The 15,281-nt window shown below is 45.9% G+C and overlaps 2 non-coding genes across 2 annotated transcripts; one reads left to right on the plus strand and one right to left on the minus strand.

Moving 5' to 3' along the window:
• Window positions 1–225: 225 nt before the first annotated feature.
• TRNAA-AGC (transfer RNA alanine (anticodon AGC)) lies at window positions 226–294 on the plus strand. The gene has a single exon. It is a non-coding gene; the product is annotated as a tRNA-Ala (tRNA).
• A 1,116-nt stretch (window positions 295–1,410) lies between these two features.
• On the minus strand, window positions 1,411–1,526 carry LOC143836922 (U5 spliceosomal RNA). Its single transcript, XR_013230835.1, has one exon. It is a non-coding gene; the product is annotated as a U5 spliceosomal RNA (small nuclear RNA).
• Window positions 1,527–15,281: the final 13,755 nt, after the last annotated feature.

Here is a 15,281-nt window from a genome sequence, read left to right on the forward strand (position 1 = left end):
ACACCTGTCGGTCTCCAAAAAAACAATGTCAGCAGATGATGACTCATTGTCGAACACTCTACTCCTCTCGAGCCAAGCTACTGGTTTGGTTACGGAGATGTCCCCATCCATTCGGAGAACCGGCCAGATCAGACCAAATGTAGAAAGTGAACCAGTGTGTTTAGCGGTCAGATGTGAGCCCACATCCCCATTAAGCCAAGAAACTCATTAAGTCAGTCACTGTCAGCAGTAGCTCAGTGGTAGAGCATTTGCCAAGCATGCAGAAGATCCCAGGTTCAATCCCTGGCATCTCCAGTTATGAAGATTAGGTGGTTGGTCCAGGGAAAAACCTCAACCTGGAGAACTGCTGCAGATCTGGGTAGACGGGGTCCGATTCAATAAGAAGCAGCTCTATGTATGTTCTGAGAGCTGGATTGAATTGTTACCTGTAGCTACTTAAAAAAATTCTTTCTGCATCTAGAGCAGCCTTTCTCTTGCCTTTTTATAAAAGGCAGGCTCAAAGGGGTGGAGGAACGAACGCTGCCTCTCTCTATTCCGCTGACCTTAACTTTAAGGGGTGGTGCAATCCCCTGCAATACTAGATGTTGCCAATAGGGGGCATGAGAGTTGAGAGATCCCTGAGAGAACTGAGAGTGGCCCAAGGTCACCCAGCGGACTGCATGTGAAGGAGGAGGGGGGAATCACAGCTGGTTATCTGGATTAGACTTTGCCGGTTTTAACCACGACACCATTCTGGCTCCAACCAACTACAATTCCAAAGACGCTTGCCCTGGTCAGGCCAGTGTTCGGCCATTCTAGCTTTGCAGATCTCAAAGGATCTGCCCATTGGCCTGCAGGTCTTGACTGGACAGGAGGCTGGTTGGCTGGGGGGCGTAGTTTTGTCGCTTGTGGGAGTGGCGTGGGATCAAGGACAGGCAGAAGAAAATTGGGGGGGGGGGGAAAGGCTTGATGGAGAGGAAAGGGTGTCTGTTGTGGGGAAAGGAAGGGAAGGCACTTGGAAGCCGCTTTGAGACTCCTTCGGGCAGCATTTCTCAAAAATCAATATCTATAATAATTTTTCTAGCAAGTTTGATCGCAGGATGTGTCCAAAGTAAGTGAGCTTCAGCCGTAATATTTTCCCTTCTAATGACATAGTTGGTTTGCTCCTCCGTAAAACTATCTTGTTGGTAACTTTGGCTATCCATGGTATCTGTATAAACATGCCTGTTTGAATGACGGTTATGCTTTTTCTACCATCAGCTAAGTTCTTGTTATATTAGTAGTAATTGGGGTTTTGTATTGTTGGGTTTTTTTTAATGTAACCTACCAATGATTCCCAAAAGTGGCAAGCTATAAATCCAATACGTAAGAGCGCTAACACAGGCAGCAGGTGAACACAAATTAGATCTATTTTTAAACCAGAGTAGATGTAGCTCTACCGAAGCAGAGCCTCAAAAAATTCAAGAAACACTCATAAATGTTCCTCTCCACGGAAATCTTTAGTAAAAGGCGAAAGATTTATGCGATCTGAAGAGAAACCAGAGTATGCTTCTCAGACGCCACCACGACACGGCATAGCAGCCGCGATACACACTAAGGATGCGATGAGCAGTCGCTTGCTCGCGAGCATCCCGCACTCCACGCAGCACACGGTGCCTAAACGGCTCTGCTCCCCATCGGAGCCGCAGTCCGCCGCCACTCCGCGTGAATCAGCCCCGGCGCCCGCGGAGGAACTGGGGCTCACGCGCAAGGCATGACGGTAGCTGTTACATGTAAATGAGCTCATCCGCACTCCTCCCCTCGCCTCTCCAGGGCCGCCGGCAAAGGGAGGGAGAAGGGGGGGAAACGCATCCTGCGCCATCTAGGGGCCACCGCGTGAATTGCAGCCGACCACAAGCACCAAAACCGCTAGGGGTTAAATCCGAAAAAATAAAAATAATAAAGCAATTAAAAAGCAAGGAGCGGATGCGGATGTCTGGGATGGGCATCATCGCCTTCGCCTCCCGAGCCCTTCCATGCAATTCGAATACAGATCTCTTCGGCGGTGCCTCCCGTTACTCAGCGGCCAAAAGAAATGCGCCCTGCGCCTCCTCCGCCCTGTCTCCATCCCCAATGCATTTCGGGAGCTGTAGTTTGAGAACGGAATTTCCGAACCGATTTCGCGCTCCAGGTTTCAGGATCAATCCAAAGGACTGTAAAGGAATCCTTATGAATCAAATAATTTTAAAACTGAATCCACATGTAACCCCCCCCAGTTCTATATAATAGATCACGGCTGGCTAAGCTGTCTATGGAACTACAATAACCACGAGCCCGTGCTGCCAGCACGGGCTCATGGGTATTGTAGTTTATACACATCTAGAGACCCACGAATTGGCCACCTGTTTTGTGGATTTTCCGGGCTGTATGGCCATGGTTCTGTAGCTTTAATCCTTGCAAGATGGAGGGTTTTTTATGAAGGCAGAAACTAAATGTACAATGAGAAACACCTTTTAAAAGATTGATTGAGAAATTGTATTGCAGCAATTTACTTTTTATTCCGTTTTTCCTCGATGTTTGCTATGAGCTGAATCGTTGCTCTGAAAGATAGAAGAATTTCTATTTTAATGTCCATTTGGGATTTGTGAAAACATTTGGATCCTTTATGGACCAAGGAGCAACCATTATATTGTCAAGACTCTGGTCATGTGGGATTCGTTACCAGGTTCTGAAATTATCTTGCCATTTAACCAATAAGATTATATGTGAGGAAAAAAGAGAGTTGCAGAATAAGAATACTTTTGCTATAAGGTGACCAGATTTTAACATTGGTAAAGTGGGATACCATTGACCGAGGGGGGGGGGTTCTTGATTAAAATTTGGTCTATATGGAGCAACAAAATCTTTCATAGAAGGCATAGAACACAAAAATAGTATTGTGATATATATATTTTTAATTTCAATATAAGTACAATTTGCCAGGTGCCCCCAGATGTCCCTCCAAAAGTGGGACAATCTGGTCACCTTATTTTGCTAGAATCACCAAACAGAAACCCCCAAAAGGCAAAATGCACCCAGTCCTGATAGAGAGGAAAGTGTGGCGAAGAACAGCATTCAGAAAACGGGGAATCAGGTGTGAAAAAGATTAAGGATATAGCCAGCTGGAGGTAGTGGTTAAGAATGGTAGCCTCTAATCTGGAGAGCTGGGTCTGATTTTCTCCTCCTCCACATGCAGCCACCTGGTGACCTTGGGCTAGCTAGTCACAGTCCTGTTAAAGCTGTTCTCCCAGATCAGTTCTGTCACAGCTCTCTCAGCTCTCCCACCGTCCCCGCAGGGTGTCTGTTGTGGGGAAAGGACGGGGAGGCTATTGGAAGCCACTTTGAGACTCCTTCAGGCAGTGAAAAGCAGGATATAAGAACCAAAGCTTCCCCTGCTTCTTCTAGGCTAAATTCAGTGTCACCTTTAAGGCCAATAAAGGTGTCCCCAGATTAAAAACTTTATTCTGTTGCTTCAGACCAACACAGCTACTCACCAGGGTACAATACAGCCTTTCTCAATATGTTTACCTGTTGAGAAACTCCAGAAGTAGCGAGAACTGCAAAATAAGGTTGGGAAGCAGAGCTGTGGACATGCCCACCTGGGCCCCTCCCTTTCTCACCCCCTCCAGGCCCATCACTGGCCATTTTGGGGAGGGGTCAATATTACCATATAACAATAATTTTAAAAAAGTTCTCAACTCCCATCCATTCAGGAAACCCCAGGGTTTCACCACCCCCTGGTAGAGTATTAAGTTTGAATCTGAGAGCATTTCAAGACCACCAGAATTTAATTCCAGGGGTAAGCCTATATGAACATGCACGTTTCTTTATATTTATCAAAGTATATGTATAAATCCTGTTTTAAGGAAGGCTATGGTTTTTCTGCCTTCTACCAAGTTCTTGTTGTATTAGTAATGTTGTTGTTGTTAGGTGCGAAGTCGTGTCCGACCCATCGCGACCCCATGGACAATGATTCTCCAGGCCTTCCTGTCCTCTACCATTCCCCGGAGTCCATTTAGTAATATTAGTAATAAGTGGGGTTTTAATGGGATTTGTCATTGGATTTTTATTGTATGGATATTTTTTCTGTGACCCACTGCAAGCTGGTTTCTGAGCACAACGGCCTATAAATCCAATAATGAGGATTTTTATTGTATGGATATTTTTTCTGTGACCCGCTGCAAGCTGGTTTCTGAACACGGCGGCCTATAAATCCAATGAGGATTTTTATTGTATGGATATTTTTTCTGTGACCCGCTGTAAGCTGGTTTCTGAGCACGGCGGCCTATAAATCCAATAATGAGGACGAACGCTTGCAGGCGAAAGCTCAGGCCTTGAATAAATCAACTTGACTCTGATTTTCTTCCAATCAATAAGTTCACACACGGAAGGGCTCTCGCTAGAGGGCGTTATTCTATTTCGATTCCAGCACGTTCAAAGCCAGCTATTCGTAAACATAAGTTAACCCACATAAACTAAAAATCCGGTTTGTTTTCGAACCGTAGCAGAGGCAGCTCTGCCGAAGCAGAGCCTCAAAAAATTTGATCATAGACAGAGGCGTATGTCGAAGACTGAACGGATAACATCATTCTTCTATAGTCTTTAGTATATTACGGCTAAAGCTCCATGCGATCTGACGATGAACCAACACCGATCCAAACCCCCTATCACGACACGGCAAAGCAGTCGGGATACACTGAGGTTGTGGTGAACTCTCGCTTCCTCGCGAGCATCATGCAGCTCGCGCAGCAAACGGTGCCTGCCCGGGTCTGCTCCAGATCAGAACCGGACTCCTCTCCTGTTCCGTGTGAATCCGACCCGGATACCGCAGAGAAACTCGGGCTCCCGCCCAAGGCATGACGGTACCCACTACATGCAAATGACCTCTCTCGCATTCCTCCCCTCGCCTCCCCTGGATCGCCGGCGAAGGGCGGAGGGAGGTACATCCTGCGCCCTCTAGGCGCCACCTCGTGAATTGCAGCCGTCCTCACGCATACCAAACCCGCCAGGGATTAAATCCGAAAAAAATAAAAATAAAAAGACAATTAAAAAATAAGGAGGGGTTTCGGCTGTCCGGGCCGGGCATTCTCGCCTTCGCCTCCCGAGCCCTTCCGTGCGAGTTCTAACCCAGACCTCTTCGGCGGCCAAAAGGAATGCACTGCTTTCCGGATCAAAGGGACGAGGAAAGTCGGATCCAAAGGAGTGTAAAGTGATCCTTATAGATCAAATGATTTTAAAATTGAATCCACATGCAACCCCTTCACTCTCGTTCTATAGATCAGGCTGGCTAAACTGTGCTTCTCGCGATGTCTATGGAATTACAATAACAATGAGCCCCTGCTGCCAGCAAGGGCTCATGGGTATTGTAGTTTATACACATCTAGAGAATCACAATTTGGCCACCTGGTTTGTGGATTTTGCAGGCAATATGGCCATGGTAGCTTTAATCTTTGCAAGATGGAGAGTTTCTTATGAATGTGGAATGTACAACGAGAAACACCATTTAAAAGACTAAGAAATTAGATTGCAGCAATTTACTTTTTATTCCGTCTTTCCTCGATGTTTGCTATGTGCTGAGTCGTTGCTCCGAATGATAGCAGAATTTCTGTTTTAATGTCCATTTGGGATTTGGGAAAACATTTGGATGCTTTATGGAAGAAGGAGCAATCGTTATACTGTCAAGACACTGGTCATAAGGGATTCGTTGCCAGGTTGCTAGACTGCCGGTTTTTAATGCATCGATTAACCAATAAGAGAGAAAAAAAGAGAGCTGCAGAATAAGAGAATCACCAAATAGAAACCCCAAAAGCCAAAAGGCAACCAGTATTTACACATATACATATTCATAATATTATTTCCCTAAACCGTTTCCAACTTTCTCCAGAAACATCCCCCATTTCAAGAAGTCACACATGCGCTTCGTGATTTCCTTTTGTCCGGACAAAACCAATTAAAATATATTTAGTACCTAACTCAGGAATGTTTCGCTGACATGTTTGCAAGACATCAGTCATGCTAACAGGTAGACAGTTACAAATGAGTAGCCGTGTTGGTCTGAAGTAGCACAATAAAATCAGAGTCCAGCAGCACCTTTAAGACCAACAAAGATTTATTCAGGGCGTGAGCTTTCGAGAGCAAGTCTGAGGAAGAGTGCTTGCACTCGAAAGCTCACGCCTTGAATGAATCTTTCTTGGTCTTAAAGGTGCCTCTGGACTCTGATTTTATTGAGGTAGACAGTTAGTTAGGCCTCTCTCTCTGCCCCCTTACTATATAACAACCAGGCTAACATATTTTATTGCTCTTTAATTGAAGCCATTCCTATAGTAACAAACAGTACCTTTATGGACTCTCAGGCTCACAAGAGTAGCACGGCAGGCCATTTTCCACCTAGAAGAAGAAGAGTTGGTTCTTATATGCCATTTTTCTCTACCCGAAGGAGTCTCAAAGAGGCTTACAGTCGCCTTCGCATTCCTCTCCCCACAACAGACACCCTGTGGGGTGGGTGAGGCTGAGAGAGTCCTGATATTCCTGCTCGGTCAGAACAGTTTTATCAGTGCTGTGGCGAGCCCAAGGTTACCCAGCTGGCTGCGTGTGGGGGAGCGCAGAATCGAACCCGGCATGCCAGATTAGAAGTCCGCACTCCTAACCACTACACCAAACTGGCTCTCTACAAGCTACTAGCTCTCTACTTGGCCCCGGAACACCTAGCCACAGTGATCCATGCGACGGTCACCTCTAGACTAGACTTGTGCAACTCGCTCTACGCGGGCCTACCCTCATCATTATTTATTTATTTGTTTATTAAATTTTAATGCCACTCTTTCGTACGGCTCAGGGCAGTTTACATATAACATCGCGGGGGGGGGGGGGATACATGGAACGATCTAACATATGACACAGTCAAAAATAACATCAACAATAATCCAGCGGTGGTTCTGAATCTAAATCAGCAACAATATAACAGGAACGGGAACTTAGAATGGGCCCTTAGAGAGGTCAGCCTGGTTCAGGGCATGGGCGTCTTGAGGGGGATGTTTCCTTGGTCCGGAAACTGCAAATAGTCCAGAATGCCGCAGCCAGGATCCTCACAAATACACCATGAGGATCCTTTAAGACCAACAAAGATGTATTCAGGGCGTGAGCTTTCGAGTGCAAGCACTCTTCATCAGACTAAGAACTTCTTACATGACCGTGGGAATATATGTAAAAAATCAATTCTGTCACATCAGTAGCCTGTGTCACGACCAAATAGAATTGATTTTTGCTATATATTCCCTGTCATGTAAGGAGATCACAGTCTGAGGAAGAGTGCTTGCACTCGAAAGCTCACGCCCTGAATAAATCTTTGTTGGTCTTAAAGGTGCTCCTGGGCTCTGATTTTATTGTGCTACTTCAGACCCACACGGCAACCCATTTGAATCCGCCGTGGGGATCCCACATTCGACCTGCCCTTGAACAACTCCGCTGGCTCCCAGTTGAATTCTGGATCAGGCTGAAGGTTTTGGTAATCACCTTCAAGCCATATGCAGTCTGGGCCCAGGGTCTCTCTGCCTGGACCCCCAAAAGAGCCCTATGCTCCGCCACCGCCAACCGGCTGGTGATCCCTGGACCCAAAGAATCATGCCGGACGTCAACCAGGGCCAAAGGCCCCTACCTGGTGGAATGAGCTCCTGGAATGAGCTCTTCCACAGCTCCACTGGGCCTGTAAAAGGGGGCTCCTCCACCAGGCATTTGGAAGAGGACGACTGACCCAACATCTGCTGATCTCCCCGATCACCCCTTTCCATGCTCTGAACCCAACTGACCTCCCTCAGGGTTCATGTGAAACGTTATTGTTCAATGTGAATCTGTTACAACATTCTGTTTAATTTGGGGAGCATTGTTATGATTAATGCTACTATGTTTATGATTATGATAGATGCCCACAATGTTTTGTGTAAACCGCCTTGAGCCTGATGGGAGGGTGGTATAGAAATTCAAGGAAATCAATAAAAATGCTATTATCATAGAATCACAAAATCATAGAGTTGGAAGGGGCCATAGAGGCCATCTAGTCCAACCCCCTGCTCAACGCAGGATCAGCCCTAAGCATCCTAAAGCATCCAAGAAAAGTGTGTATCCAACCTTTGCTTGAAGACTGCCAGTGAGGGGGAGCTCACCACCTCCTTAGGCAGCCTATTCCACTGCTCAACTACTCTGACTGTGAAATCTTTTTTTCCTGATATCTATATCGTTGTACTTGAAGTTTAAACCCATTACTGCGCGTCCTCTCCTCTGCAGCCAACAGAAACAGCATCCTGCCCTCCTCCAAGTGACACCCTTTCAAATACTTAAAGAGGGCTATCATGTCCCCTCTCAACCTCCTTTTCTCCAGGCTGAACATTCCCAAGTCCCTCAACCTATCTTCATAGGGCTTGGTCCCTTGGCCCCAGATCATCCTCGGCGCTCTCCTCTGTACCCTGAATTAAATGATCTCAAGAAGTCATTGTCAGTTTGAGGGGGGATCACTCGGCCCTCATCTGGAAGGACTCAGAGGGCAAGAAGATGAGAGCTTTACCTAGAACGGATGGCTGTAATTACTCAGAGTCAGCATGGCTTTCTCAAAAGCAAGTCATGTCAGACTAACCCTCTCCCTGTCTCCCTGTCTCCCTGTCTCCCTGTCTCTGTCTCTGTCTCTGTCTCTGTCTCTGTCTTGAGAAAGTTACTACCTTGCTGGATCAGGGGGACGCTGTAGACATAGTTTTAGCTTGATTTCAGTGAGGCTTTTTACAAAGTCCCGCATTATATTCTTATTGGCAAGTTGGTAAAAGGCAGTATGGATCCTATTACCGTTAGGTGGATTGAGAACTAGTTGACAGATCGCACCCAAAGGGTGCTTGTGAATGGTTCGTCATCTTCTTGGAGAGGAGTGAGGAGTGGAGAGCCTCAGGGATCTGTCCTGGGCTCTGTGTGGTTCAACATATTCATAAATGATCTGGATGAAGGAATCGAAGGGCTGCTTATTAAATTTGCAGGTGACACTAAACTGGGAGGGGTAGCAAAGACACCAGAAGACAGAATCAGAATGCAAGATGATCTTGACAGGTTAGAAAACTAGGCTGAAATGAATTTCAGTAGGAATAAGTGTAAAATTTTGAACGGTCTGAAAATGAAGGAACTGAATCGAACAAATGCTTGTGAAAATAATAGATATTTGTAATGCTAATAGGAAAGATCTTGTGATACTTGCAGGGGGCTTATAGATGCTGTGCTGGCAGATTTTGCTTTGTTAGAATATTATTCAGCCTTCAGGCAGGGAGGTTCTTTCCTCCTAGGTGAGAAGGCTCCATGAAAACATTAGGGTCTCTATCTAAGTGAGAGGCTTATGTAAACATAAGGAAGTTTGGGGCAGGAAGTTTTCACAGATAAGCTAATGGCTCACTATAGATGTGCAGGTCTTCACTAAAAGCAGAAGACTACAGCCTCACAAAAGCAACTGAGAATGGCCTGCATAGTTTTCTCTCCGAGCTCTTGGTGAAGAGGGAATCCGTCCACATAGCTCTTGGCCAATAAATTATGCTGTTTTTCTCAGACCTTACCTCCTTCCTGATTGGGACTGGGGAAGACAACGGGGCATAACAGTTCTTCATTTAGGTAGAAAAAATTGAATACATCGCTATAGGATGGGTGAGACTTACCTTGGCAGTGGTACACATGAAAAGGATCTGGGGAATCCTAGCAGACTATACACTAAACTATGTTTATGGTGTAATTTGTAGCTATGGACCTGATATGTCATTTCATGGTGAGTCTAGGGTGACCCAATGCAAGGGAAACAGCTTTATATAGAAAAGAACTTTGAATAGTGAGGAGGAAGAGAGTCCTAACTAACTGTCTAACTGTCGTTCTGCATTCTTTCAGTCTGTTCTGGAGGCAAGCAGGGAGGAAGTGCGCTCAAAGGAGCAAGAAGTCTCCAAAGAGCCAGTCAGGACAGTGGAGGAGATGATTTGAAAAACGTCAGGAAGTTCCTGATCTAACTATGCTAAATACATCTTTCCTCCGATGCCCCCTGCAGGACATTCTTCTTATACCATTGATACATGCACCCTACAGATCTTGCATTGTCCAGCAGCAGTGGCTCCATGATTTTTGTGGTGCAATCTGTGGCTATGCACAGGCATGCATGATAATTGTGGTGCTGCCTATAGATTAGGATCTACATTCAATGTTTTTGTTTTTTTGCCATGGGTCTTTTAGGAGCTCTTCTCAGGTGTAAGCCCCCTCCCCCCCCCCCCCCCGCAGTAGGCTGGCTACTCATGCAATGAGCTAGGCTAAAAAAGCCCTAAGCTAAGGGTGAACAAAGAGCCTTTTGTGGTGCAGAGTGGTAAGGCAGCAGACATGCAATCTGAAAGCTCTGCCCATGAGGCTGGGAGTTTGATCCCAGCAGAATTCTGGGAATACTTGTATTCTGGAACCAAATTTAGGTTTGTAAACTGGGTTCTGTCGATTATGCTTTTTAATTGCAAAATCCCAAAGCTGTTCCAGCAGTGGCACTTAGTTAGCCAGCTTGGTGTTGTAGTTAAGAGCGGTGCTCCCTAATCTGGAGAGCCCAGTTTGATTCCCTTTTCCTCCTCCACGTGCAGCCAGCTGGGTGATCTTGGGCCAGTCACAGTTCTCTTAGAGCTGTTCTTGCAGAGCAGTTCTCTCAGAGCTCTCTCAGCCCCACCTCCCTCACAGGGTGTCTGTTATGGGGAGAGGAAGGGAAGGTGATTGTAAGCCACTTTGGGACACACAAAGGCCTGCTGGGTGACCTTGTGCCAGTCACAGTTCTCTCAGAGCTCTCTCAGTCTCTCCTACTTCCTGCAAGATGGAGCCATCATCTTTTTCTCGGTGTCATTTTTAGTTCTTGTATAACTGGGGGTTTTATGGAGTTTTAATGTTGTATTTGAGCCTCTTGTGGCGCAGAGTGGTAAGGCAGCAGACATGCTGTCTGAAGCTGTCTGCCCATGAGGCTGGAAGTTCAATCCCAGCAGCCAGCTCAAGGTCGACTCAGCCTTCCATCCTTCCGAGGTCGGTAAAATGAGTACCCAGCTTGCTGGGGGGTAAACGGTAATGACTGGGGAAGGCACTGGCAAACCACCCCGTATTGAGTCTGCCATGAAATGCTAGAGGGCGTCACCCCAAGGGTCAGACATGACGAGGTGCTTGCACAGGGGATACCTTTACCTTTAAGGGTGAACAAACTACACTCCGCATACCTTGTCCTATATATAAACAAGACACATTTCTGGAATATTCGACCAAGAGAACGGTTGTGTCTGTAGAGCTGCCGAGGATAGAGCTTGAGATCCGAGGCAGGATCGGGGTTCAGAACGTAATTGACCGACGTGCGGCTAGATCCCGTCTGCTGGATCCGGTCAGCTCAAACTGAGACTGACCAATAGTGCACATTGGCGGAAGATCCATTATCTTGCCTGTGTATATATGTTGGGGTATTCAGGGAGGGGTGGGGATCATTTTAGTTCTGCTTTTGCCATGCTGGGGCCCTAATAGAAGAGCTCAATCCACAACCAGTGTGTGTGCTCATCGTCGAACCCATAGATTTAGCAAGAAGCATGAGTGTTCATTTCTTTTCCTGAATGCATTGATTCAAGCACACACAGCTGAGTGGATGGCATCATTTCTTTTTCTTTCTTTTGAGGAAGGTCGAATGTCCTAGCAATTAGTACGTCATATGTGACCAAAAAGGGTATTTCAGCAGTTCAGTTACCAGGGACCCTCCATAAACACTTTGGGCTCCCCATCTCAGGTTTTCGGTCCATTTGTTGTTGTTATGTGCGAAGTCGTGTCCGACCCATCGCGACCCCATGGACAATGATCCTCCAGGCCTTCCTGTCCTCTACCATTCCCCGGAGTCCATTTAAGTTTGCACCTACTGCTTCAGTGACTCCATCCAGCCACCTCATTCTCTGTCGTCCCCTTCTTCTTTTGCCCTCGATCGCTCCCAGCATTAGGCTCTTCTCCAGGGAGTCCTTCCTTCTCATGAGGTGGCCAAAGTATTTGAGTTTCATCTTCAGGATCTGGCCTTCTAAAGAGCAGTCAGGGTTGATCTCCTCTAGGACTGATCGGTTTGTTCGCCTTGCAGTCCAAGGGACTCGCAAGAGTCTTCTCCAGCACCAGAGTTCAAAAGCCTCAATTCTTTGACGCTCGGCCTTCCTTATGGTCCAACTTTCACAGCCATACATTGCAACTGGGAATACCATAGCCTTGACTAAACGCACTTTTGTTGGCAGGGTGATGTCTCTGCTTTTTAGGATGCTGTCTAGATTTGCCATAGCTTTCCTCCCCAGGAGCAAGCGTCTTTTAATTTCTTTGCTGCAGTCCCCATCTGCAGTGATCTTGGAGCCCAGGAAAATAAAATCTGTCACTATCTCCATTTCTTCCCCATCTATTTGCCATGAATTGAGAGGGCCGGATGCCATGATCTTCGTTTTCTTGATGTTGAGTTTCAAGCCAACTTTTGCACTCTCCTCCTTCACCCGCATCAACAGGCTCTTTAGTTCCTCTTCACTTTCTGCCATTAGAGTGGTATCATCTGCATATCTGAGGTTGTTGATATTTCTCCCTGCAATCTTGATCCCAATTTGTGACTCCTCTAATCCCGCATTTCTCATGATGTGCTCTGCATACAAGTTAAATAGGCAAGGCGACAGTATACAGCCTTGCCGAACTCCTTTCTCAATTTTGAACCAGTTAGTGATTCCATGTTCAGTTCTCACTGTTGCTTCTTGACCTGCATATAAATTTCTCAAGAGACAAATAAGATGCTCTGGTATTCCCATCTCTTTAAGAACTTGCCACAATTTGTTGTGCTCCACACAATCAAAGGCTTTAGCATAGTCAATGAAGCAGAAGTAGACATTCTTCTGGTACTCCCTAGCTTTCTCCATGATCCAGCGTATGTTGGCAATTTGATCTCTAGTTCCTCTGCCTCTTCGAAATCCTGCCTGTACTTCTGGAAGTTCTCGGTCCACATATTGCTGGAGCCTAGCTTGTAGGATTTTGAGCATAACTTTGCTAGCATGAGAAATTAGTGCAATGGTGCGGTAGTTTGAACATTCTTTGGCATTGCCCTTCTTTGGGATTGGAATGTAAATTGACCTTTTCCAATCCTGTGGCCATTGTTGAGTTTTCCAAATTTGCTGGCATATTGAGTGTAGCACTTTTACCGCATCGTCCTTTAAGATTTTGAATAGTTCAACTGGAATGCTGTCACCACCACTAGCTTTATTGTTGCTCAGACTTCCTAAGGCCCATTTGACTTCACATTCCAGGATGTCTGGCTCCAGGTCAGTAACTACCCCATTGTGGTCATCAGGGATGTTAAGCTCACTCTTGTATAGTTCTTCTGTATAATTTTGCCACCTTTGTTTAATCTCTTCTGCTTCTGTGAGGTTCCTACCATTTTGGTCCCTTATTATACCCATCTTTGCATGAAACGTTCTCTTCATATCTCCAATTTTCTTGAAAAGATCTCTGGTCCTCCCCATTCTATTGTTTTCTTCTATTTGTTTGCACTGTTCATTTAAGAAGGCATTCTTATCTCTTCTAGCTTTTCTCTGGAATTTTGCATTCAATTGGGTGTATCTTTCTCTTTCTCCCTTGCCTTTCACTTCCCTTCTCTCCTTAGCTATTTGTAAAGCTTCCTCAGACAGCCATTTTGATTTCTTGCATTTCTTTTTCTTTGGGATGGTTTTAGTTGCTACCTCTTGTACAATGTTGCGAACCTCCATCCATAGTTCTTCAGGCACTCTGTCTATCAGATCTAATTCCTTAAATCTATTTGTCACCTCTACTGTGTATTCGTTGGGGACATGATTTAGTTCATACCTGAGTGGCCTAGTGCTTTTCCCTACTTTCTTCAATTTAAGCCTAAATTTTGCAACAAGAAGCTCATGATCTGAACCACAATCAGCTCCTGGTCTTGTTTTTATTGACTGGATAGAACTTTTCCATCTTTGGCTGCAGAGCACATAGTCAATCTGATTTCTGTGTTGACCGTCTGGTGATGTCCATGTGTAGAGTCGTCTCTTGGGTTGTTGGAAAAGAGTGTTTGCTATGACCATTGTATTCTCTTGACAAAATTCTACCAGCCTGTGCCCTGCTTCATTTTGTACTCCAAGGCCAAACTTGCCTGTTATCCCGGTTATCTTTTGGCTTCCTACTTTAGCATTCCAATCCCCCATGATGATAAGTACATCATTTTTTGGCGTTGCTTCTAGAAGGTGTTGTAGGGCTTCATAGAACTGATCAACTTCATCCTCTTCAGCAGCAGTGGTTGGGGCATAGACCTGGATCACTGTGATGTTGAATGGTTTGCCTTGGATTCGAACTGAGATCATTCTGTCATTTTGGGGATTGTATCCCAAGACTGCTTTTCCTACTCTCTTATTGATTATGAAGGCTACTCCATTTCTTCTGCGAGATTCTTGTCCACAGTAGTATACCTGATGGTCATCTGAATTAAATTCACCCATTCCTGTCCATTTTAGTTCACTGATTCCTAAAATGTCGATGTTCAGTCTTCTCATTTCTTGTTTGACCACGTCCAGCTTACCTTGATTCATGGATCTGACGTTCCAGGTTCCTATGGAATAAAAATCTTTACAGCATCGGACTGTCTTTTCGCCACCAGTTACTTCCACAACTGAGCGTCCTTTCGGCTTTGGCCCAGCCGCTTCATTCATTCTGGCGCTACTCATACTAGCCGTCTGCTCATCCCCAGTAGCATATTGGACACCTTCCGACCTGAGGGGCTCATCTTCCGGCGTCATATCGTTATGCCTATTGGAACTGTCCATAGAGTTTTCATGGCAAAGATACTGGAGTGGTTTGCCATTTCCTTCTCCAGTGGATCACCTTTTGTCAGAGCTCTCAGCTATGACCTGTCCGTCTTGGGTGGCCCTGCACGGAATAGCTCATAGCTTCACTGAACTACGCAAGCCCCCTTGCCACAACAAGGCAGCGATCCTTGAAGGGGGATTTCGGTCCATAGCCCCCTTCAAATGTGCCGGGGACCGCCCCACCCCCAGGGGGGCTTTATGATCCCTGTTGAGAACAGCTGGTCTGGACTAATGATCGAGGGTTATTTTATTCAGTGTTAACAATCATAGAATCATAGAGTGGGAAGGGGACTTCTGGGTCATCTAGTCCAGCCCCCTGCACCATGCAGGACACTCACAACCCTATCGCTTATCCGACATGTCATATGGATCCGTTTACAGTAACCTAGCCTGTACATTTCC

This window comes from Paroedura picta, chromosome 4, assembly GCF_049243985.1.
Source record: "Paroedura picta isolate Pp20150507F chromosome 4, Ppicta_v3.0, whole genome shotgun sequence".
In the NCBI taxonomy this organism is placed as follows: domain Eukaryota; kingdom Metazoa; phylum Chordata; class Lepidosauria; order Squamata; family Gekkonidae; genus Paroedura; species Paroedura picta.